This window comes from Chiroxiphia lanceolata, chromosome 3 (assembly GCF_009829145.1).
Source record: "Chiroxiphia lanceolata isolate bChiLan1 chromosome 3, bChiLan1.pri, whole genome shotgun sequence".
Lineage (NCBI taxonomy): Eukaryota > Metazoa > Chordata > Aves > Passeriformes > Pipridae > Chiroxiphia > Chiroxiphia lanceolata.
In genome coordinates this window covers 100,243,848-100,270,020 of record NC_045639.1, presented here as the reverse complement: position 1 = coordinate 100,270,020, position 26,173 = coordinate 100,243,848, and positions in this window count along the sequence as shown.

Sequence of the window (26,173 nt, the reverse complement as noted above, 5' to 3'; positions counted from 1 at the left end):
AAATGAAATATTTACCTTCTGTTGATTTCTAGCAACAAAAAGCATTCCAAGTAAAATCCAAATATTAAAGTATTTATTTGATGAGTTTTGGTGTAGAACTTTGTCATTCTTTTACCATGACAATATCCATGATACAATAATATATTGTACATCTCTGTTAATAGAATTGTCATTAGAAATCTAATTTTTTTCAGCAGAATTGTTTGCAAAAATTCTGACTAAAGACTGGTCGTATCACACAGATTTTATGCTCTGATATTGATCTACTTTTTTTTTCTGGATCATTTTACTGACCATGGGGAAAAAACAAGTAAATCTGCACTTTAATCCCTCTTGTAGCAGAAGTAAAGTACTTTCTCACTTCTAGTATAGGAGGGAAATGCTCATTCCAGTACAGAATTTCTTGCAGTGCTTTTAAAACCATGAAGATTTCTTGATGATCTATTGATATTTAAACTATCAACTTTTTCTAACTTCTGCCTTTCACACCTTGTTTTCTGAAGAATCCTGTTTCTGTCGTCAGAAAGAAGTATCCCTGTGGTAAATATTTCACCATCACTCTTTGTGGTGAATTGATAAAACCAAATAGTTTAACTGCTCTACTATGACCCTATCTTTTGCATTTCTGTTTCATGTTCAAAGTGATTTAGTGCTTCTACTGACTTTGTGAAAAAGTGGGGTTTTTTCTCCTTCACGATTTTGTCTGCTTAACTGTTATGGAAATATTTGTGCCACTATAGTGAAAAGCACACACTTCCTCAAACAGACAAGTGCTAACAGGGATAGTCAATCACATTCTTGAATGACAGAGTATGAAAGTCCAAAGATGTTGACTACTTTTTTTCCTTGTCATTTAGTCAGTGTAAGCACTTTTTAATCATATTTTTTACACCGGATGATGTGTTGATCACTGACATGTTAAAATTTGGCAGCATCCTTCTTCACATTATGTTATTTTTATTTATGCATCTTTTAACTAATTACAGTTTAATATGTAACTTGATGGAGAGGAGAAAATGTCTCTAAGAAGTCTCAGAATTGCAGAACTAAGCAGGATGAAAGGATTCTCCAAGGGTTTCTGGTTTAAGTACATGCTCAAAGCAGGTCTAACAGCTCAGGGCCTTCCCCACTCAGGTTTGAGTATCTCTGAGGACAAAAATTCCTTAGCTTCTTCAAGTTCCTGTTCCACTGCTTGATCACCTTCAGAGTTAAAAATTTTTCCATGTACTATGTTGCAGCATATGCCTGTTGATTCTCCTCCTTCAGCTTCACCGGACATTTCGTACACAGATGAATGTCTCAGGTACTTGCCCAAGAAGAATCAATACCTGGGATGTTTTGAAGAAAAAGTAACCATCTTCTTACCATCATCCTGAGTTTTATTTCAAACTGAATTGCTATATGATCCTGGGCTGAATATTTTCCAGTGCTACCACTCATGGATTTATATTGTTTCAGGCCAGTAGTTTAAGGCGATCACATCATGATCTGCCAGAAAGAATTCTATGCTGGAATTGGGCATTTATTTTACCTAAAATATTCCCTATTCAAACAGGTAAATAGGTGGTCGATATCCAATCCCTTAATACATTGAAAAATTCCGATATATATTAGCTGTTCTTTAGATAATTCTTGGTGTTGATTTCCAAATGCTTTCTATTCAATTGTACAAACTGTTTTTTACAAAAGGAAATCCTTTTCTCATTGTCTTGGAAATTTTGTTCTCCAATTTCTGAGTAGTGGAGGAAAATAAAGACTGAGCAATCACATTTGTGGGAGTCAATTAATCACTACAGGACATTGTTCCTGAAGTAGTCATGAAGAATGGATACAAGCTACTTTTAGATACATCTCGCCAAAGGAACCCTTCTAAGAAACACTGGTCTTGGAATAGACCAGGTCTGAAAACAAACAAAAAAACAAAACACCAAAACAAAACCAACCAAGAAAAAAAAAAAAAGAAATCCAAAAAAATCTGTTGCTGAACAGAACCCAGAAAAAGAGACATGAAGGAATCATGGAAACAAAAATTAATATGTAAGAGCCAGAATGTGCACGGTCCCTGTGTGGGTGGACAAGCAACTGTGGACATGCCAACAAGAAAAAGGTTGACATTTCCTATTCTGTAAACTTAATACATAAACAATTTCTTCAGAGGTCTGCTGAGGCTTAGCTGCTGTGTCCTTGCTTTTACAAATTGGTGTGGCTGAAAGGGTATTATTTGTGGTTTCCTGTTCCTGTAAGAGAAAAGAGAGACATGTTCTCAGTGCAGCTCAGTGAATACTCAGTGGATGTTTCCACTCTTGTTTCCATTATGATAAATGAAAAAAAAAATGCTAGCAGAGTCCTGCTGACTATTGTTAGCTCTCATTTAAAGAGTAGTATTCTTTATTGCACTCCATAATCAAGGATCAAACAATTCCATGAACAGCTCTTCTGTTCTTCCACTGTCTATCTCAGCAATATCCCCTCAATATTCCCTTCCTCAAGCTCTGTGCATTGTCCCTTAAGGGCTGCTTCAGGCTTATGGGGTGGTGCAATTTCTTCAGACCCATTCCTGCTCTCTATCCAGGATAAAGAACTGAAGCTCCACAGAGCAGCTTCTTAGCCCACCACCAAAAGACCTGAAGGAGACAGAAGGCTACACAAGGAATTATTGTTTACTACCTCTTTCCCCACCAACCTCACTGAGCTTCTCTAAGCAGTGTTGAATCCTCTAAAATGCTGGCCTGCTCCATATTCTACTACAGGCTGGCCTGCTCCATATTCCATAAACAGTGATAATACAGGGATGAAGCAAGGAATTGCACTTGCAAGGTAGGGGAGTAACTGTCAATAAAATCAACGTAGTATCCAACCAATGTACTACTGCATGGAATTTTAAATGCAATTATTATAACTGAGACTAACAATAACAATACTAAAACACTAAGAACACTAGCGATAGAAGCCATATGAAACTTATCCAGCTAAGGTTTTAGTTACTAACTTTGAAGTCATCTAGTTGGAAAGAGATTTGAACATTTTAAAGAAACACTGGGATCATTCATAAGTGAGTTCAGTAACCTACGATGTCTCATGGAAACAATCCGACACTCATAATTTTAGTTCAAAATATGGTAAACTCCAGTGTTTTCTAGAGAACCTTGCTTTCAGCTCCTGGGCAGGAAACTCATCAGGTAGGAAAGTGAACCACAGTACATCATTCCAAGCTGAAAGTATCCATGAAAAGGTATACCAAGGGCTGGGAGCAGAATATCCAAGAGATCACACTATGTATTAGGGATCCTACTGCCTCCAGCCTCACTCCCATACCCCAAGAGAACATAGAGGGCCCACAGCTGCAGAGGGCTGTGTGCAGGGTCAGAAGTTGTTTGGCTGACATATCTGTATCAGCTGCCTGAACACCCACTCCTCCACCACCCCTGGGACCAGTGATTGGGCCAGATGGAAGCCATTTCTCTGCCAGATCTGACCCATGGGCCACGTTTTGAACTGTTCTGATTTAGTTTTATGGTGTTTAGAAACCAGGCCTCTCTTCAGTAAAGAATATTTAATATTCATTAAATGTTTTACCAGTAAGTGCTAACTCTTTGCTCCTAGGTTTTATTACACTCTTATCATCGGGAGTATTTGGAAAAGAGGAATCTTACCTTTTTTTTTTGTTGTAATCCATAGTGGAATTTTTCTAAGTTTCATACTTACAGACTCTCCACATCCTGTAACTAATTCTGGTAGCTTTAGGGAGTTTCCCAGCTGGGACAGATCCAGGCTTATCTCTGTCTGGAGCATATCCAGGTTCACTTCTACTGGGGGGCCCTGAAGTTTTCCAGCATCCCTAGCCATGACGCAGACCCATTTGGGACTCCTGCCTTCAGGCTGGCCATACTGCAGCTTACAGAGTTCCCAGGACTTGGGTAGGCCTGCCAGAAACACAGTTTCTGTTGGAATCTTGCCTTGGATTTGGCAAAACTTTGTCAAACCCAAGCTGTTTTGAGTGAAATATTTCACACTCAACTGACTGGAATTTCTCAGCAAACTTTGCTTCATCAGAAAATTTCTGACCAATTCTATCTATGAACAAAATGTCAGGTCCATAGGGCGTGCTGTATAATGTGCTCTGGAATAGTGAAATGTTAATTCCTATGGAACATGTACTGTGACAACATAAGCATCCATTTCGTATCTGGATTTATTTAATGAGCATTGTATATGCTGCTAGAGTCTCCAGAAGCAATTAATGTTCATATTCAATGGATTGTTGCTTCTCCAGTTTGTAAAATGAAATTTTCTTGTCCTAGTGGTTGGCAGCTGGATTTGGAGCCAAAGAAGCCTACACTTCAAAGGAATCCACCTATGTGGATGATACCCCAGAGGGCTATGCTGCCATTCAGAAGGACATCAACAGGCTGAAGAGATTGGCAGAGAGGAACATTTTGCAGTTCCACAAAGGCAAATGGAGGGTTCTGCACCTGGGGAAGAATATCCCCAGGTACCAGTACAGCCTGGGGACTGATCAGCTGAAAAGCAGCTCTGCAGAGAGGGACCTGGGCATCCTGGTGAACAACAAGCTGCCCATAAGCCAACAATGTGTCCTTGTGACCAAGAGGAAAACTGGGGTGCCCTAGGAAGAGCATTGCCAGCAGGACAAGGGAAGTGGTTCTACCCCTCTACTCAGCCCTAGTGAGGCCACATCTGTGTCCAGTTCTGGGTTACTCAGTTGAAGGGAGATGTGGAGCTCCTGGAGTGGGCCCAGCAGAGGGATACAGAGATGATTAAGGGACTGGAGCATCTCTCTGAGCATCTCTCGGTAAAGGCTGAGTGAGTTGGGCCTGTTCAGCCTTGAGAAGAGATAACTCAGGGGCACCCCATCAGCATCTATAAATATCTGAAGGAAGGATGTCAAGAGCATGAAGGCAGACTGTGGCACCAAGCAATAGGACAAGAGACAACAGGAAGAGACAGGCAACTAGCAATAGGACAGAAGGACATGACTTCAAGCTGTGCGAGGAGAGGTTCAGGTAGGACATCAGGAAGAACTTTTTCACTGAAAGGATGGTTGAGCATTGGAATGGGCTACCCAAGGAGGTGGTGCAGTCACCATCCTTAGAAATGTTCAAAAAATGACTGGACATGGCACTAAGTGCTATGGTTTAGTTGGCATGGTGGTGTTCAGTCAAAGATTGGACTTGATGATCTTGGAGATTTTTTCTGACCCTAACGATTCTACGATTCAAAGAAACAGATGCACAGGAAGTTCCACCTGGATTTGGGGAAAAACTTCTTTACTGTGAGGGTGACTGAGCACCAGAACTGGCTGCCCAGAGAGGTATTGTAGTCTCCTTCCCTAGAGAAATTCAAAAAACATCTGGATGCAATCCAGAGCAACATTTTCTAGGGGACACTACTGATCAGAGAGGTTGGATGAGATGATCTCCAGTGGTTCCTTCCAACCTTACCCATTCTGTGATTCTGTGATGTGATAGTGAGAAAGGTGCAAGATATATAGTGTGGGATGACTGATCAAAGGTGGGTTGGAAGAGAAATAGGCAAGATATAACTCACTCAGCCACTGCCTCTAGATGCTGTGCTCATAGGGAGTTGAAAGGTCATCTGCCTGATGAGCTGCTCCAGGAGCAGTTTCCCACACTTCTGGTAAAATGGACTGCAACCATGTCCTCAATATCTATCAGCGTCTGATGACTGAAACCAACAAGAAGTAGGCAGATAATAGAATTATAAGAAGAAAGAAGCTGTAGAGAATACACTAGCTACAGTTTTATGCACTTTCAGTCTCTGTTTTATCAGTAATAGGAGCAAGCTTGCAGTCTAAATGATGGGAAAATATGGTATGTACCTAAGACTTACATGTATGATTCTTGCTAACAGATGGACATTTAAAGAATATGGAAACCTAATAATAAGCTACAGATTATTTTCTGACTGCATTTCTATCAAGCACTATTGTATAGCAAAAAAATATTTATAATAGTATCCTTCTGCTATGGATGATGCGCCATCTCTTGATATTTACAGCATTTATAAAAGGCTAAACAATGTACATTAACCATATAATTTGTCTCATCTTTCACCATTCCATTTGTTTTATTGCCCCTATAAAATATAATTCTCTAGGCAGTTTAGATGAGCATAGAGCATGAAATACTGATGGCCACATAACTCTCACTTCCATAGCTGTGATATTTCTCTCTGAAGTGGTTGGTCTCAATACTCCTAGGCAGTACACGAGTATTAAATTTTTTTTTGCCTGCTTATCAATATGCTTTTGTGGCAATCCTCAGAACAAAACAAAGGAAAACAAAATAGATAAGGAAACTAAGATAATTTGTTTGCAAAATCAGTTAACTGAATTTGAACTGAGATCTAATAAATACCATTTATATTTAGGTTTTGGTTAGAAGGTTAGAAAGTAGTCAAAATGAAACTTGCTACTGGAAGGGTGAGAGGGAATGTCACAATCCCCCCTTCTGCTATAGGAAAGATGAAATGTATGAAAGCACTAGGAGGAGAATGAATTCTGAAATTCCTGGGCTGCCTGGCAGAGGTTACTGTGAGAAGTGATACAGATGCTGGATGTGTTGCTAACCTGGCTTTCCCAAGAAAAACAAGCAACAGGACCCCATTATTTTGTAGTCTGTTGTCCTACATAACTGCCTTCTTTTCCTATATCTAAGGTCAGCTAAGGAAACAAATTCAGCAATATTTAACTGAATGATGACAAAAAAACCCCACACCAAATGACAGCAAAAAATAGTGCTAATATTTAAAATTGCTATGGTTATTTCCTTAGTAGAGTAAGAAGTACCCAGAAAAGACAGTGCTGCATGTTTCTTTGTGCCATGTACTGTGTTTTCCAGAAAGAATTCTTGTCTATTTTAGCTTTTTAGGCTGGTGACCTTTCAGTAGAGAGAAGGAGTAATGGAACAGATCGTAACACATTTTTTATTTTCTAAATCAAATCATTCTTTACAAGGCCCTGTAAAATGAGTGGTTCCAGTGCTAGGAGTCTGTCCCTGACTCAAATGTTTTTAGCTGTATAGGCATAATCTGTGAATACAACTGTTTCTGAGAATTAATCCAAATAATTTATCTTGATGACCCATGCCAAAATCCTTTCTTCATGATAAAAATTACATGGAAAAAAGCAATGACAGAATTAGAATTTCTAAGGGCAAAGCAGTGCTTTTGCACCTTGGCATGGCAGTCATCCAAAGACCAATATTTCAAAAAATGATATGCATGTTTTAGTGACAAATTTTGCTGCAGATGCATGTGTATGTAGCTGATGCCACTGTTTTATGCACATTGTAAGATTTTAGCTGAATAAAAGGCTTTTGAAGTAGATATCTTACAGATAGTATCCTTCGAAAAGGCAGCAAAGTTCAGTCCCTCTCCAGAAGGGATTTGTTAGAAAGTTTGAAGCAATAAAATCTTATAAAAGTAAAGATTATTGTTACAAATTATCTCAGTGTCTCTTGTTAAGTTTGACATGATTTCAAGCTAACTGATTCTCATAATGCCTAACCAGACTTTCTCATCATTTTAGCGCATGTTTCCAGGTTTTCCTTATTTCTGGCATCTTTCCTTCAGTGATGAGATAGTGCCATACAACAGGCTTGGTCATTGAAATGGCAGAAGACCTTCAGATTATTTCAGAACTGCATCTCAGTTTGAGGCTCATCCATCATTTTTGTTCAACATTCACAAACATTTTTCTGTTGGCCAAAATCATCTTGCGACTTCATCCTCTAGACAGCCATGCCAGCTAGATATCCAGGCACAAAAAGAAAACCCTAAACAGCTTTAAATGTGTCTTCTACCTTCATGCAGGATACCTAGATCACAAAATTATATATATTTTCTTAAAAATATTCTATTTATTATGGGTTCCCATAGGAAGAACTTGTCTTCTGTGGGCATGGGCGAATGGTGAAGAACTGAATATCTGTTGACTCATGCCAAAAGCCTAGGTACCTCTTGGTCTTTCAAAGAGTTGTGAAGCTCTTTTCCCAGGGAGAAAAAAACAAAACAAACAACAAAACAAACAAAAAATCACAAAACAAAACAACAACAACAAAAAACCAAACCAAAACCAAACCAACAAACCCACCAAACCAAAACACAACTGATCAACCAACAACAACACATCAAAAAACCCCCAACATTTAGCTGGAATACAGCCTAATGGATCTTCTGTGTGTTTAATTTAATGCATTCACGAGGCCAGTTTTCCAACAGGGGTACACAGCAGGGTTCATAATTTGATATGCTCTTAGCCCAATGCAGAAATTACTCTGGATCAGGAATTCAGTCAGACATTTTCCTAGTCGTACTGTGATATATCAGGTCTAGACATCAATGTAGAGGCCAGGTCTGCACAATAAATTCTGGCTTGCCATAGTTAGTTAGGTGTTGTGACAAAGTGTGATTGCCAGAACTATGGCAACACAAACTGCTAGTATAGAAGTGATTTTCTAGGAAAACTTTTCATGTGCCCAAATAGTGTCTTTAATTTGGGCAAGAGGCCACAAACTCAGCCAGCAAAATCATAGTTTTGTCAGTCTAAAATATATGGCTTTACATCCATTCTGAGAATATATATCAGGTGGGATACTACGAAGCTTTCCAAAGGCAGACATTTGCTTAATTAGTAAACATTTTTATTAGAAAATGAGCATGTTTTAAGATTTGGTTTGTGTAGTTTTTCCAAAGTCAGGAAAATTCATTAGGTCAACATCTCATTGCAAAGTTGACTTTCCACCTCCTTTTACCTTCATATATCGTCTGTGAAATGTGGATTATAGCATTTTCCTTCTTGACAGGAGTGTTGTATACATGTTTATTGAAAAATGAGCTTCTCAGGTACCTTAAGCTCACAGAGCTTTTCCTGGAAACAGAAACACCTTTTTTGTTCAAGTTCTATGGGAAAATACACTTTTTGAGCAGTATTTTTTGACTCAGAGGCTTCCAAATTTCCGAGCATTTTCAGACAGGAGAAGAATGGTGGGTTCAGGAATCTGACATGTCAAGATGATATATAATTTTTCACTTCTTATTATATACAATGTAAAAAAGAAAAATCTGTCCCAAACTTGCATAAATATTCAAAGTATTAAATGAGAACACAATGTTAGCTTGATTTAGCTACCATCTCCGTAAAAATCTGAAATTCCATTCCTTTCTGACTACAGCCTGACTAAATATTAACAGAAGAAAATATACATAGAAGAGTTAGAAAAGTTTCTGTAATTTATAAGTAAAACTCATTTTAAAATTAGGAAGACACATGTGAGAAACATAGCACATTAAAGAAGAACATATTTTCACCCTAAAATAAGAGCACAGAAACAATAAATCAAGATTTGGTCTTGCCTCTGGAAAACATCAGAGTTTTTGAAAGCCTCATTTGCCTGATCCCTGACAGGTACTGGTGTTTAGGTGACTGCCCAGATAGCAGCATTATTATGCTCCTCTCATGGACAAAAAACTGTTCAACTGAGAGATTAGGGATGTAGTTGATCACTTAAGTACTTCTCTGGATCCTGCCTTATTGGCATTTAAAAGTGAAAACACTAAATGGATTAGGTCTTGATAGAGGAATACTCCACCAACTAACCAATGAATACCTTGGCTGCTACAGTGCAGGTAGTCATTGCTGCTCAGCTTCAGACACCTATAGTACTTATGGCCCATTCCCCAGGTCGTTAAACTGTTGTGGTGTGTATCCTTACCCTAACCCTTTTATAAGGCAAAATATGTTTGCTTATTTTGGTTTCAGCTAAATTAACTGGCTATGCTCCAACTCAGCCAAAACATTATGTGCAGTAAGATTTAGGATGGCTGAGCTAATCAACATAAGATTGGAAAGACACTGCGTTTGCTCATGGATTCATACTTTATTTCTGTTATTATAGTTTCTGGGGGCTGGGGCTTGCTCTCACACGGGGTCGGAGGGCATGTTATGTGCCGGAGGGGTACAGGGGCTGGGGGGGCCGGGCTTGGGGCTGGGGCTTGCTCTCACGCGGGGTCGGAGGGCATGTTATGTGCCGGAGGGGTACAGGGGCTGGGGGGGCCGGGCTTGGGGCTGGGGCTTGCTCCGCGCGCGCGGTTTAGTCTCAAGGTGCAGTCTCAACGGGAGAGGGGAGAGAGAAAGTGGGGGAGCCTTGCCAGCAGTTGCTACACACCTATGGAGGAGGACAGAGCAGCTTCGGAGCACACAGAGGTTTGCCGTTTCAGGTCTGGGGGGAAGGGGGAGGGGGGGTTCTGGGGAAGGGAGTGGGGAAGAGAGGGGAGGGGTATCGAGCAGGCCATGGGGGGCTTCTAATTGACGGGGGGGGAAGCAGGGCACTCCTGTATGAAATGTAACAGATGTGCAGTGCACCTGCAAATACCTGGTAACACAGTGGAGGAAGGACATGGTCAGGGAGAATAGTGGGGTTCCTTCAGAGTGATGGGGGTCCCAGCCAAGCTGGGGACTTGAAAAGCACCTCAGACTTGGATGGGTACAAGGGCCAAAACACCTGGTCAGTTTGTTTTTCTGTTTGTTTTTGGCTCATCTGCTGCTACTGCCCAGGTTCAGCATGTTCCAGATAAGTTTGCTCTGCTCTGTTACGTCCTGTAAAGGGTGGGCAGGACAAAGGGCTGTTCCTGGGTATCTCCTTAAGACTGTATATAAATAGGTGATAGTAAAACAGAAGATCAAAAACCTGCCCAAACCATTCTAACAGGAACATAGCCTGTATGTCCCTGTGTGGTTTTGGGCTATGCTGGCGATGGTACATGCCTTCGGTAGGGCCGCCCATGCCAGACAGGTCAAGACAGCAGGGCCAGATACAATAAATCTATGGGCAGGATGAGCTCGTTAGCCTCCTGGCAGTCATCCTAGGAGAAGGACAACTCTAATCTCAAACCCGGGCAGATGGAGCTCGCTTAGCCCTGTAAGGCCATCCATCTAAGAGAAGGTCACTCTAACCAAACCTACGTCCTGAGGATTTCACTGCCACCGTCCAAGCTCGCTCGGCCCTGGCAGATGAACCTCAGGATTAAAGGGTGGGTTCAGTTCCGCGCATACTGCATCTCACCTAAAAAATCCATTGCGCAGGCTTGAAGGCTTTACCCACATGCAAAAAGTCCTGTAGCGACGGACGAGGGTTGAAACGGCAGGTGAAAGATGCACTGGGAGCCGCAGACTCAACTCCGTATGCAGGCGGTTCAGGATATTGGTCATTTGAGACTGACCGGAGATGACAGTCTCTTGGGGCAGCACCCTGAACGACCAAGCAGCCTTTTCAAGGACAGCACTGCTTGCTCCACTCGGAGAGGGGCCTAGAAAAGGTGGCCTAAACAAAGCTCATCTCCACTTTCACCCGGTTGGTTAACCGCAGACCAACGGGCATCTTCCTCAAATGCGGTCACACAAAGAGCAAAAGACAAAGGCATACACCTGCCTCCAAAGGTGTACCTAAATTAACTATAGCATGTTGGAACATCAGAACCATGCTTGATTCTACGGATAGTGGACGTCCTGAGCGGCGTTCTGCCCTAATTGCCCATGAGCTGGCTCGTCTCAACATCGACATAGCTGCCCTCAGTGAAGTTCGCCTTCACGAGGAAGGAAGCCTCAGAGAACATGGTGCTGGTTACACACTCTTCTGGTCAGGTAAGCCCAGAACCGAAAAACATCTCTCAGGTGTCGGCTTCATGATCAAAAACTCTATTCTTCCCAAACTCGAAAATCTGCCAACAGGTCACTCTGACCGCATTATCTCCCTACGCCTTCCACTCCACAACAACCAACACGTCGTCCTCTTTAGTATATATGCCCCAACTCTCCAAGCTGACCCTGCCGAAAAGGACAAATTTTATGCTGACCTGCGCCACCTTACCCAAAAAGTGCCCGCAGATGATAAGATCATTATCCTTGGTGATTTCAACGCCAGAGTAGGTAAGAATTTTGATGCCTGGAAAGGAATATTAGGCAAACATGGTGTTGGTAACTGCAACGATAATGGTCGACTCCTGCTAGAATTCTGTGCAGAGCAACAGCTCACCATCACTAATACTATCTTTCAGCAGAAAGATAGTCTGAAGACAACCTGGATGCACCCCAGATCTAAGCATTGGCATCTCATCGATTATGTCCTGGTGCGACGGAGAGATCTTCGCGATGTCCTCCATACCCGCGTGATGCCCAGTGCAGAATGCCAGACAGACCATCGGCTTGTGCGCTGCAAACTCAGCTTCAATCTTAAATTCAAACCCAAAATGGGCAACATCACAAGGAGAAAACTCCAAGTTAACAATCTCCAATCAGCCACAGTAAGAGAGAGATTCCAGGCAAACCTTCAAACTAGGCTTGAAGACCGTTCCACAGTTTCTGCAGATTCCTCTCCTGAAACTACCTGGCAGCATATTAAAAACAGCATTCTGCAATCCTCCGAAGAATCCTTAGGGTTCTCCCTCAAGAAGAACAAGGACTGGTTTGACGAAAACAATCAAGAAATCCAGGACTTGTTGAGGAAGAAGAGAACCGCCCACCAAGCACACCTTGCACTGCCATCCTGTCACGCAAGAAAAACAGCCTTTCGTCTCGCATGCAGCAAGCTCCAACAGAAACTCCGTGACATCCAGAACAAGTGGTGGATTGATCTAGCTGTAAAAACTCAATTATGCGCAGATATGGGTGATCACAAAGGTTTCTATGAAGCCTTGAAGACAGCATACGGGCCCACATACCAGGTGCAAAGCCCTCTACTCAGTGCTGATGGCCAAACGCTTCTAACAGATAAAACCTCCATTCTGAATCGATGGTCTGAACACTTTCAGACTCTTTTCAGTACCAACCGTGTGGTCCAAGACTCAGCAATTCAGTCCATCACACAACAACCAGTAAAGTATGAATTGGATACAGCCCCCACTTTAGAAGAAACCCTCAAGGCCATACAGCAGGTAAAAATCGGCAAGGCAGCTGGGGTTGATGGAATTCCACCTGAAGTCTGGAAACATGGGGGCCTTGCACTCCACACCAAATTTCACGAGTTTGTGGTGCGCTGCTGGGAGCTCGGTGAACTACCATCAGACCTTCGTGATGCTGTCATCATCACTTTGTATAAGAAGAAAGGTATTAAATCTGACTGCTCAAACTACCGTGGTATTACTCTGCTCTCCATTGCTGGCAAAATCCTGGCAAGAATACTCTTGAACAGACTAATACCCACTATAGCTGAAGGGATCCTACCTGAAAGTCAGTGTGGTTTCAGAGCCAACAGAAGCACCACAGACATGGTATTTGTTCTCAGACAACTACAAGAGAAATGTAGGGAACAGAACAAAGGTCTTTATGTAACCTTTGTCGACCTCACCAAGGCTTTTGATACTGTGAGCAGAAAAGGTCTATGGCAGATTTTGGAACGTTTAGGTTGTCCCCCCAAGTTCCTTAAAATGATCATCTCACTTCATGAGGATCAGCACGGCCAAGTCAGGTATGGCAACACACTTTCTGAGCCCTTTTTAATTAAGAATGGTGTGAAACAAGGCTGCGTTCTCGCTCCTACCTTATTCACAATCTTTTTTAGCATGATGCTCCAAAGGGCCACAGCAGACCTCGACGATCAGGACGGTATCTACATTCGATATCGTACTGATGGAAGCCTGTTCAATCTAAGGCGTCTGAAGGCCCACACCAAGACCTTAAACCATCTTGTCCGGGAGCTGCTTTATGCTGATGATGCCGCCCTTGTTGCCCACACAGAAGCAGCTCTGCAACGTTTAACATCCTGCTTTGCAGATGCTGCTGAGCTCTTTGGGCTGGAAGTCAGCCTAAAGAAGACAGAAGTTCTCCATCAACCTGCACCTCAGGAAGTCTTCCATCATCCCCATATCACCATTGGCGAATCAGAGCTCAAATCAGTCCAGCAGTTTAATTACCTAGGTAGCCTCATCTCCTCGGATGGCAAGATTGACGGGGAGATAGACAACAGGTTGGCAAAGGCATACAGTGCTTTCGGAAAACTCCACAAAAGAGTATGGTGTAATAAACACTTGAAGAAAAGCACCAAGACCAGTGTTTACAAAGCCATAGTGCTGTCTACTCTCTTGTATGGTTCCGAATCATGGGTCATCTACCGCCACCACCTGCGTCTCCTAGAACGCTTCCATCAGCGCTGCCTCCGTACAATCTTAAACATCCACTGGTCAGATTATGTGACCAATACATCTGTTCTTGAGCAAGCAGCAGTCACAAGTGTAGAGGCCATGCTGATGAGAACACAGCTGCGATGGGCAGGGCACGTCTCAAGGATGAAGGACCACCGCCTCCCTAAGATCTTGCTCTATGGTGAACTTGCCACTGGCTGCCGCAAGAGAGGAGCCCCGAAGAAAAGATACAAGGACTCCCTGAAACAACATCTCAGCCTTGGCCATATTGATCACCATAATTGGTCTACTCTGGCCTCAAATCGGGAGGCTTGGAGACACAGCATCTATAACGCAGCGGAAGCCTTTGAGAACACACGCAGGATCTCTCTCGAGGAGAAAAGGCAACGCAGGAAGAACCGTGTCTTGCTGAATACTTCATCTAAGGAGTCTTTCTGTTGTGCCTTTTGCAACCGGATATGTCTGTCACGTATTGGCCTCATAAGTCACCAACGTGCCTGTAACAAATGTGGATAAAGCCTTCCCAAATCTTCGTTCGCGAAGCCCAGCCATGATAGTTTCTACTTTCACAAAATTTCCACCAGGCATTGGTAGGTAGGAACACTTCCATTTACTGCGTATCAAGAATTAGACAGCAGAATATAAAGAAAGAGCCTAAGTCCAGTTGAGGAAGTTCTGTTTCCATCAGGAGCTGTTCATGGATGTCTAAGAACGGACAAGACACCACAACATGGATTTAACTACTTATGAACTTTGGAATACTATTCAGAATATAAAGTTTCCAAGCCAGAGTTTATATTTTAGACATTTTGTTTCCTGACCATTACCAGATGTCTCTGTTTGAGACAATTTGGAGAGGTGGAGACTTTGAAGTCCCCTCCCTCCATTCAATACCCCTGGTTTCTCCAATACAAAGAGAGAGACCAAATATGCCCAGCTGTAAGTGAAGAAATAACTCTTTACCAAAAAGAATGCTAATAACAATACTGATAAAATTGGGCTAAACCAACCAATGAGGAGAAACTTCACAAGCCCTGCCCAACAGACCAAATCGAGATGGTGGCTGGCCTCCCCCACCTGGAAAACCTGGCAGGAACAATTGGAGAGTCAGAGCTGTCAGGAAATGGCATGTAGCTGGGATTTGATACAGGCACATTTGGTGCTGGAGTGAGGCTGCAGTGCCAGTTCAGGCAATTGGAGCAGGGTTGTGGACCCCCCAGATGACTGGAAGGATCCACAAGATACCTGTTGGATCCAGTGATAAGACTTGGTTGTTGCAGCTTTCTAAGTGGTGGTTGCAGTCTGGATTTGTTGAGGTGGTGGTGGTGGAAGCCCTGGGTGGTGAGGAAAGTCTTGAAACTCGGAGTTACATATACTCAGGTTCAGGTGGGAACATGCTTTTGGTACCTCCCCTAGGGCGGGGAGTTTTTCACTGGATGATGTAGTACTGTGAGTCATTGGAGTCTTTGACACCTTCTAAGATGTTGCAGCTGTCTCTTACATCAGTGCAGCTGAGTCAGTTATGGTCCATTATGGCTCATCAACAAGAGGTGAATACCTTCAGGCTGGGTGTGAACCTTCCTGGGAGTTATCACAACTGAGTCATCTGTGTAAGGAAAAGAAACACTACTCTACCTCACAGGGTTTGCCTCTTTCCTTATCTTGTTTAACACACAGCTTGTAGCCTGAGGTGTTGGATGTGCACACCTTCAGCACCTTGCCTGGGTGGTCACTCTGCACATTGTTAGCAAAGCTGATTGAGCCATGAGCACCAACAGTCCAGTTTCTCACAGCATCTGCGTGGTCACTGAAGGTGGTCCAATGCTTGAGTTATTAATCACCAGCAGTTCAGTCTCTTTAAAGCACACAAAACTCCAAAAAGTCAAAAAGGCATATTTGGAGAGAAGAGAAGAGAAGAGAAGAGAAGAGAAGAGAAGAGAAGAGAAGAGAAGAGAAGAGAAGAGAAGAGAAGAGAAGAGAAGAGAAGAGAAGAGAAGAGAAGAGAAGAGAAGAGAAGAGAAGAGAAGAGAAGAGAAGAGAAGAGAAGAGAAGAGAAGAGGTGGAGATCAGAATTTTTGTGTAACCAGGACACCAGATTTCACCTCTGTGAATTTATCTTCTCTCTTTAGGTACCCATTCAGACCTTCGGTCTCTTAACTCAAAGCCTATGGCTACAAGTGCCATCATTTTAAAATGTTCAAAAAGGTATTTACATTTGCATCAATTTATTTTACAGATATTGCTATATAGTAGCACTAAGTGTCCCTTTTTGTGCTGAGAGATATAAAAAAATCATGGGGTTTCATACCCAGAATCAAAGATTCTTTGTCAATTCAACTTCATAGTCCTTTTGTGAAAATGGAAGAGTAGAGATGGTAAATGAAAACAACAGATTTACTCAATACCATTGTACAAACTGTCATATCTCCTGAACTGTGTTTCATTGGATGACCTTCAGGAGTATTAGCAGTGATTTAAAAAGTTTTCAGATTGGTTTAATGGGTATACCATTCAACTAATGTTAACATTCTAATATATTGCATTTATTGTGATGTAAGCACCCTAGAGTTTACCTCCCATGAAAAAAAACAAGAACAGCTAATCAAATCATGTTAGCATATTGCCACTTTCAGTACCATGACCATGTTGACAATCCATTTGGACGAAGATAGACCTTTTATTGAAGATAGCTTTCTGTCTATAGTTACAATAAAAAAAAAATGTATTGAGGAAGGAAAGAACAAAGTTCTTTAGCACTTTAACAAAAGCAATAGACCACTGATATTAGTGTGCCTTTGAATATGCAGTGGATTATCCTTGGCTAAGTGCCAAACACCCATCTATCTTCTCCCTCACTTCTCCATCACCCCCCTTCCTTAGGACAGGAACAAAAATAGGATGAGAAGGGTTGTGGGTTGAGATAAAGTCAGTGAGACCACTAACCCATTATTGTGGTAGACAAAACAAACTCTTCTATGAGAAAATTAATGGAATCAGGTAGTGAAAAACAAAAACCCCGAAAATTAGAACAACCCTTTTCTTCCCGCCTTTTGCAGGGTCATCTCTGCTGCTCCACTAATGTTTTAATTCTCTCTAACCTGTTTTTTCTATATTTTTATCTTTTCATTCTGTTTGATTATTAAAAGACGTTTTTACTTCTTGCTTGTTATTTCACATTTATTATATTTTAAACAGACTGCAGTGTAACCTTACATCAGAAACTATTTTAGACAAAATGATTTTATAACATCCTTATTTCCCCTCAAGCCTCAGAAATACCACCAGAACAGAGAAACAGACAAGTGTTTGTTCTGTAAAATTTTTTGGTTGTTATTTCTAGAGCTGGTCTAAAAATAGAAATAATTTTCAGTGAAAAATATTTCTGAATAGTATTCCTGTTTTTAAAGATGTGAAACCTTTTTCAAAACACCATGAAAGTGATAAAAATAGCAAATAAATTCAATGTAAAATGTAACAGATTAGTGTTGCTAAAATTCTCTGAAACTTCTCTGACACACTAAAGTAATCTCTGTGAAACGCCGCTGTGAAATGCTACTTCCAAAGCTATTCAGAATGTATTTGATATCTATTGCAGAATTTAATTTGTATCCCCAAAACATTGGTAAGTTCAGTGGAAATGTTCTTATTTCACAGCAATTTCAGTTTCAATAAAGTATAGATGTTTCTTAGTTTGGTGAACTTACCTACCTAAGCTTGCATCACTTGATAATTGATGCTCTTTAAAAGGAGCTTTATAACTCTATGGGCAATTATAGAAATTGGTTAATTTAGTTCCAGAGTATCCTATCAATGATATATTATGGTACAAGTTTTTTTATTTCCAGCTTTGCTTTCAGTCAGCTATGTTGTTTTTTTCCATTGCCACCTTATATATCTGGAATTATTTTTTTTATATATTCAATAGCATATTTGTTTGTTCACCAGTTCTATGAAATACTTTGAAGTTTTCTATCACTGCAGTGACACCTGGTGTTGAAAGCAAAGTTGTTAATAGCTCCAAGGTATAGAAGAATCTGTTTCATAGTATGGATTTTTTTGAAACTACCAGTATCTAAGATTTTTTAGCACTTGGTAACTTCAAAGACAAAGAAAGGGAAAGGGAAAAGAAAGTGGAAATTGAAAAAGAAGGGAGGAAGGGAGGAAGGAAGGAAGGAAAGAAGGAAGGAAGGAAGGAAGGATTTCCCCACTACAAGAAAAAAAAGAGAACTCTGATGTCGTTTGGTCATGGTCTTATATAGAAAAAACAGTCTAATAACTCTACTGCACTGAAGACTGATTCAGGCATTAACACAATTGTCAGGGTTAATTTCTCAACCTCACAATAGCGATTTTTCAAATTCACTGGATTTAGAAGAGCTCAAGGTGTTTGTGACAATAAATCAAATAGAGAAGTGAAATATCCCTGTATGTTGGGTTTTTTTCCTGAGGAGAAACACTGACATTTTAAATTTTTTTTAAAGAAGCATTCTTTTGTATGTCTCTCTGTGTGTAGGTATATACATATGTTTCTGTTTCAACTGAAGAAATTGTAGTTCCATGACTGAATATAGAAAAATACTTCAATAAAATCTAAGTGGAATATATATTCAGTGGATTTAAATCCTTATATACAGTTTTGTCTGTAACAGAATTCTTGTGTGCTAGCATATATAAAATATGAGCATCTCTAATAAACAGCAGCTGGAGTATATAGCAAGCTGGATCTTTGTGCGGAATATCTTTAAGGTGTTTTTGGCACAACTTCCAGGACTGTCTTGACCAACACTTTCCCAGATGTGTAGGATTATGGGATATATCTTCTGGAATCTCTCAGGAAAGCACTTTAATTCACAGCCACACCTGGGCTGGATATTGCAATCAGCTCCCATTTTCCATTTACAATTTTCCTACCTCGTTCATTTTAATTTCTCTGTTTTCTCCCTTATCACTTAATATATTTTCCTCATTATTGGCATCTGGGCTGTGTGTTCTAACACAAACACTGAAAGACCAAATCAAGATTAAAAAAAAAAGAGCAAAAATATTCCCATTTCAGATGGAAGAGCAGATGGAGCTCTTGGCACTTCAGAGGATTCAAATTGACCCTCTGCACCAAGCTCAGGGAAGACAGACTGTCACTGCTGACTGGAAAACACTAAAGAGACCTGTTTTCCCATTGAATATACAGTAGCATTTTCTAATTCTTTAGCTCTAAGCTGTGCATGGCCATGAAAGAGCAGCTGAGGGGTGTTTTTTTTAGATGAGACTCTTTCATATCTCATGGATGCTCTTCTCTTACTGTTATGTTGAAATGGTTGCCCTGAATTTTGAGATGTAAGTTTGATTCTACATTTTCTTATCAGTACCTGAGAGAGGCTGTGATTATGTGGTGATCATGCCCTGCTCTTTCTCCATGCCTTCTTGGTAGTTTTAGAAGTCATATCACCATTATCCAAGGATTAAAACAGTCAGAACAGAAAGGACTAAAAGCTCAGCTGGGGAAAAAGGATTCAGCTCTGCACAGAGCAGTTCGTGATTTGGTCTGAATTCTCAAAGCTAACCTATGAACATTCACAGAATAACCGTCTTTCCCAGGTACTATGTACTATGTTGGTTGCCTATCTTCAGTAATAACACACTGAGACTTTAATGAGCTTTTTCTGAATATTTTATGCTATTCCATTTTGGCTACAGCAACATTTCATTAGACCGATGCAAAATACTCAGTATGGAATGTAATGATTTATTTCTAAATTACGTAAGTGTAATTTGAACTTTTTTTTTTTCTGAAGAGGAGAAAAGAGTTATAATTCAGTTAAATTTTTTTTCTGAAGAAATAGGGCAGACACAAGTGTTATAGATATTAGCATAATGTATATACATTTAAAGAGCATCAAAGTTTCAGCTGAATTTAGAAGATGAAAGTCAGACACAAATTAGACTCATGCAAAAGACTCAGGTAACTCATTCTCAGTGAATTGAAGAGACTTCTTGAGTCATTTTCTGCTCTGGTATCTCCATCTTGCTCCTGATTCTGATCAAACTGTGTCTATTATATTAGTATACCAGTACCTGAAGGGAACTTACAGGAAAGATGAGACAAGAATATTTATAACATCATGTGGTGACAGGACTGGATCCAAAGGGGTTCAAACTGAAAGAGAGTAGATTTAGATTAGATATTAGGAAAAAAGTCTTTACTGTGAGGGTGTTGAGGCACTGGAATAGGTTACCCAGGGAAGTTATGAGTGCCCCATAGCTGGAGGTGTTCTAGGTGAGGAACCTGGTCTAGTGGAAGGTGACCCTGCCTACAGCAGTGGGTTTGGGACAAGATTACCTTTAAGGCCCCTTCCAACCCAAATGATTCTGTTTTTCTATGATTCTACCCAGTGGAGTAAGAAGCACACTGTGAGAATGTGTGGACTGCCAATGCTGTGAGAATTTTAATTTTCCTTTGACACGATGAAGAACTGAGAATGGACACATCAGGACTTGGCAACTACATGACTATTGTTCATGGGCAGGGAATCCTTTTCTTAAAGACAGGCTGAGAACAACAACAGTACTCTGAAACACTCTGTTCAACGTATGACGTTTCAAGGAAAACAGCGCAGACTGAAGAGATTTTGCTCTCCAGGTATTATCTTCCTGACAAATCTTGAGAATTGGGTGCAAGTTGCTGTATATTACTTTTCTGAGAAAATTTTATGAACAATTCTAAAGAGAAAGTAAACTCTGAAAGATGTAATAATCCTCATCTCCTAATTCCATGGAAGTGAACTCTACCCAGGAGATGCCAAGAATCCTCTTTCCAGACGTCACAGAGCCTTTTACTTTGCCCACTCTCTTTTTTTTCTGTAATGGAAGTCTAAATAATCACATAGGTAGTTTTAAAAAGAACTCTGACAAAAAGCCACCAATTCCACCTTCTGTGCCATTTTACATTATGCTGTGGTGGATGTGTTACAAAGGAGACTTGTATGTGATGGCAATACTTCCTCTGGCAGGAGCTGCAGCATCACATCATACAGAGCCTCCTCCAGAAAAGATTCAGATATAATCTAAAATGTGCTGAGATCCCTCATGATTATTTAAATCCAAAATTAAAAGTCAGAGCTATATGGAAATATTTCTTCTTATATTTTGCTGAAACTAGGATAATAAAGGAAAATCCTTCCCTCTACTGAATGTGTAGCAAAATAAATTTGGCCCTTTTGTTATAGCTCTAATTATCTCACTCTACCTCAATTTTTTTAAATAATTAAATTTGATCATGTACCCTTATTTTTCTCCATAAAAGTGGCAAAGCAAGATTACCTTTAAGCAGCATCTCCCTTTTGAATAGTTATTTTTTGGTTTTGAGGGAAAATAGAAGCATCTGAAATTATGAACATCATTTGCCACTCAAATATATTTTTCTGCCAAGTTTTGGTATAAAGCAAATTTTCAACTGAGTGACAAACCAATAAATATGTAGGCTTACAGTAGCTCTTCTGAGAAACTGAACTTCAAATAGTGTCTCTATAATACTAACAAAAATGTGCTAATTTTTATGTTTATTTTTCTTAGTTTGTTCCTGATGGTTAGGAAGTCGATCGTTCATTTTTCTACTGCCATTCACACCAGCTGCTATAAAACAGCTATAAAAATACTCCCAGTGCAGATCTTGACCGTAGATCACTGTACCTAGACCCAGCTGCAGATGGATGGAGCAGCTGGTCCAGAGAGGTGCTGTTCCTGACTCCCACACACACTTGGTCATGATGCATGAAGCAGCACAGTTGCTCCCCAGCCACAATTCCCATTCAGTCACAGATTTATGAAGTAATGAGCCACCTACTAGAAAAAAACAAAACCAGCAGCTCTCCAGCATGCTTTAAACAAACACCCAAGAATATTCCATAATTATAAATAACTGCAGCTCAACCATCAGATGAATTGCTAAAACTTTTTTACATAACTTGTTAAGTGGGAAGCAAATACAGTAGAGCAAGAAAAGAAGGAAATATGCCCATGTAGAGGGATAGCAACATAAAAATTGGTAATTATTTTTCCGGATACTTTCTTTTTTAACATTAGGGTAATGGTTGTGGGGCTGTTTTGCAATGATTTATGAATATTTCGTGTAACCTGGCTAGTCAATAATTATAATGTGAACATGCTAGCTTATCCTGACTGCAGCTATAAGAGAAACAAGCAGAAAGAACAAAGAATGATGTGAAATAAGATATGGATTCTGCAGTAAGTTCTAATACACTATGAAGGGACAATAGGCATCCTAAAACTTGTTAAGATGCAAACTCCTGACTCCAAGGCAATTAATGTGTTTTTTTTACTAGCCATGGTATAGGGGGACACCAAGGATTAATGACTGATCAGAAATAGTTCCTCTAGAGGGGAGGGGGGAATTTCTTACAAGATATTTCCACATAGTCACTTTTTGTGGCGTGTATGCAAAACAGACTTGTGCAACCCACAGTTTGAGATGATGGGGGTTTTGGTAAGGAAGGCAAGGAGAGGGCTTACTGTTCTAAGATTATTTTTCTCTTAGTGTTGTGCTTCCAGTTTTAAACTGTTCATTTAGGAAAACTAGTTACTGGAACTACCAAAGCTGAGATGTTTTCAAGTTCCTGAGCAGTGTATCCCCCAGCTGTTTCCTGATACCGCACTAAGACATCATGTTGGCGGAGGATAAGGTTCTCTCATATCTGATGCTAGGGTTGCCATGTAAAAATAACCCAAGAACAAGACAGAACATACCTAGTGTGTAATCTGAGAAGCAGTGAATCTGTAGAAAAATAACTGTACATCACCCATTGGACAAAGACTAGAAATAGAGGCCTAAGAGTTAAAGTTGTAAAACACTTCATTGTAAAAAGATTTATATAACAATTATGTACCCTGCTGTATACCTTTCGGAAACTTAATTTAATTTGACTTTGTTTAGTATTATTTAGTGCTGATAAGAAATAAACTCACAGCTCTAAAGAACCCAACCTCATATACATTGGTTTTTTGTTCCTACAGAAGTAACATTGACCCATATAATTTGTTGTCTTTACTATCAATTTCTTTTGAATAATCCTCCACTGATCTTAAAGCTTAAAAACAATACAATAACAGTGTCTGATTTTATTTGATGTCAATTACCCTTGAAAGGGCAGGTAAAAAAGGAGACCTTTAGCTCTCTCTTCTTCAGTGAGCATAAGTAATTCAATGACTTGTCCTGTATCAGGAAGGAGATGGCTACATTGTCTAATATCCTTCTTCCATCTCTATCTTGTCAGATCTATCAATTCCAATAGTTGAATTGTGTAACAATGGTAATGTATTCACAGAAAGCCAAGATAACAAAAATAATAAAATCTAGACTGAGGAACACTCAGATTTTAATAAGATAATATGTTAATTTTTTATATTTTTTTTTAACCAGACAAAGGTTTTCTATTCTATACTCAACAGCTCTCCTCGTTGACTTTGTATTCTTCTTTTGGAGAGCTCTTATATGAATGGAATCCCACAAGAAATTAACCATAGACATATATAAACTGCTTAGTTAAGCAATACTTGACAGCAGGGGCTTGTATGCACAGAGCCAGAAGGGAATTTGGGACAAAAATTCAAACTGTGACCTTCCCAGGAACTAATATGTAGGAAGTGAGAGTAAGTACTACCTTACAGAAACCTGAAGTTCTCCTTTGACGTCTGCCTGCTCCCACAGAATTCATTGTCCTTGCTCATTCCATTAACATTTTATCACAATGAAGTCTATCCAATGCAGTAGCACATGAAACATAAGGGGTTTAAAACTGTCCCTGCTTGGACTAATATCTAGACAGAAGACAGCTAATTTCATAAGGTGATTACATTCTCCAACCTGTCCTCCTCACCACACAATAGAGAAGCAGTTTGTTTTAGAAGAAGCAAAAGCTGAACAAGTCTATTTTCTGTAGCACTTGTGTAAAATGTACTCTTTGATATAAGGGAAGTCCCACCAATAATTCAAAATGGTGGAATAGATTTGTAAAACATATAAAAATAAAGAAAGCCTTTCCTTGTTAGCTGGGAAGTTTAATTTTATTTCCAACAAGAAAGGATGCTGCGTAAAAAGTATATTTCTAAAATCTGCTTCCACTCTCAAGATGTGAATGAAATCACAAATTGAGAATTTGCTGTTCTGTGGCCTTTCTGTGCTCAAGCAGAGTGACACACACCTGTCCACAAGCACAACAGGTTTCATTTTTTTGTTTTCTGAAGTGTTAGTTCAAACTCCATGACTTTTCCCCTGGAGTTTTGTGTGCTCCTCTGAGTGCTAAAATCCACCCCAGCATCACTTTCTGTGAAACACTTTTGGACTTGGGTTTATTTTAGAGGCATGAACATGAACAACAAATGTCTCCAGAGGAAAGCTTATCTGTATTTTGGCATTTCTGAACCTACCTTCCTACAGCTTCTCAACAGTGTGTGCTCTGTGCTTTTTGGAGTACAGTATCATTTTCCACTGGCTCCAAAGAATGCTTTTTGTACTGTAGTGGCTCACCTGCTTAATAATGGTAAATTGCTGTAAAATCATTAACCGACAAATATCTGTTGAAGTAAAACTGAAATAAGGAAAAACAGATGTTGTTTTCTGTGTTTAATGAAAAGGGCTTATGCATCCTCATGCCACGTTGTCTGACCTTTCTTGGGTTTGGACCTTATGTACCAGACAGAGGTATTTACCACGTAGTCCATGTATTTGAATGCAGTTTACAGATTACTCATAATACTTTTGGAAAAGCAAAACAGAAGCCCTTGGCAAATGTGCTGGTGAGCATAACCTCTGAGCAAAGGGATGTAGGACACCTGAGAGCTGCAGAATGCAACTGCTCACGTGCCCAGTCATCCCTAGGAGGCATACGAAAACTCTTACACTTAACAAGAAGCCAGAACATTTCACTTTCTTCAAAATTTCACAGCAAGGTGAAGAGGCATGAATATCAGCTCATCACCAGTGCACTTGAATTATTTCATTCTGCTGCAGGAACAAAAATGCAGCTTTAAAACAATAGTTCCAGATAGAAACAGTCTCTGACACATCCGGAGTGAATGTCAGCTCTTCATGGTTGAATAGAATAAGTACTTAACCCGTAGGGCTGACAGTAAATGTGAAACGGTTGGCATGATTACAGCAGCGAACACAAGCTAAAACTTTGGTTTTCAGAGGGGGTAAATCACCATAGAGACAGCACTGACATGGTAGCAAAGCAAGATTCAAGGATATCTTTAAAGGTATTTGACCCCATTATGCTGATATAACTCAGGTGATTTCCATATTAAGGCAGGAGATTTCATAGCCTCATTGAAATCATTCTCTTTTGGCAATCAACAGGGTCATCATTCTCTGCCTGTGACCCGGTGACCACTGGGAAGGAAGGGTATCACACCAAAGAGGCAAGAACAGCATCAAGAATAGCACTGGCCATAACCTTGCTTCAGAGGACAGTATGTTACATTAATGAAGAAGGGTAGTTATCTCACGGGATTCAATCCACTGCTATAATTTCCAGTATTAAGCAGCAAAATCATATAGATATGCTAAAAGTAGTTCCTTTGCTATCAGAACAGCATTGAAAACCACACCTCCACCCTCTCCCTTATTGTCCTATAGGAAACCAACACCTTTCCTCTCAAGGGAAGTCTATCTGCACGGTTTTGCCCCTCCTTGTATTGAGTCAGGTCAAAGGTTTATCCAGTTTAGTATCTTGACTTGCAGTGAGCAGCAGTGGATGCTCAGGAAAGAATAAGAAGACATTATGTGTAGAATGCTCCCTGCCCTGCTATGCACCTCTAGTTTCTGATAATCTAGATGTACTGCTTTTGGTTGAATGAAATATACAACTTCATTCTGTTGTAATGCGAAGTAAAGCTTTTATTTTCAGCTTTTTGTTTGCTTGCTTGTTTTTAATCTACTGACAGCCAATTTCACATTTTCCCTCATTGTTCTTTGTCTTACCAT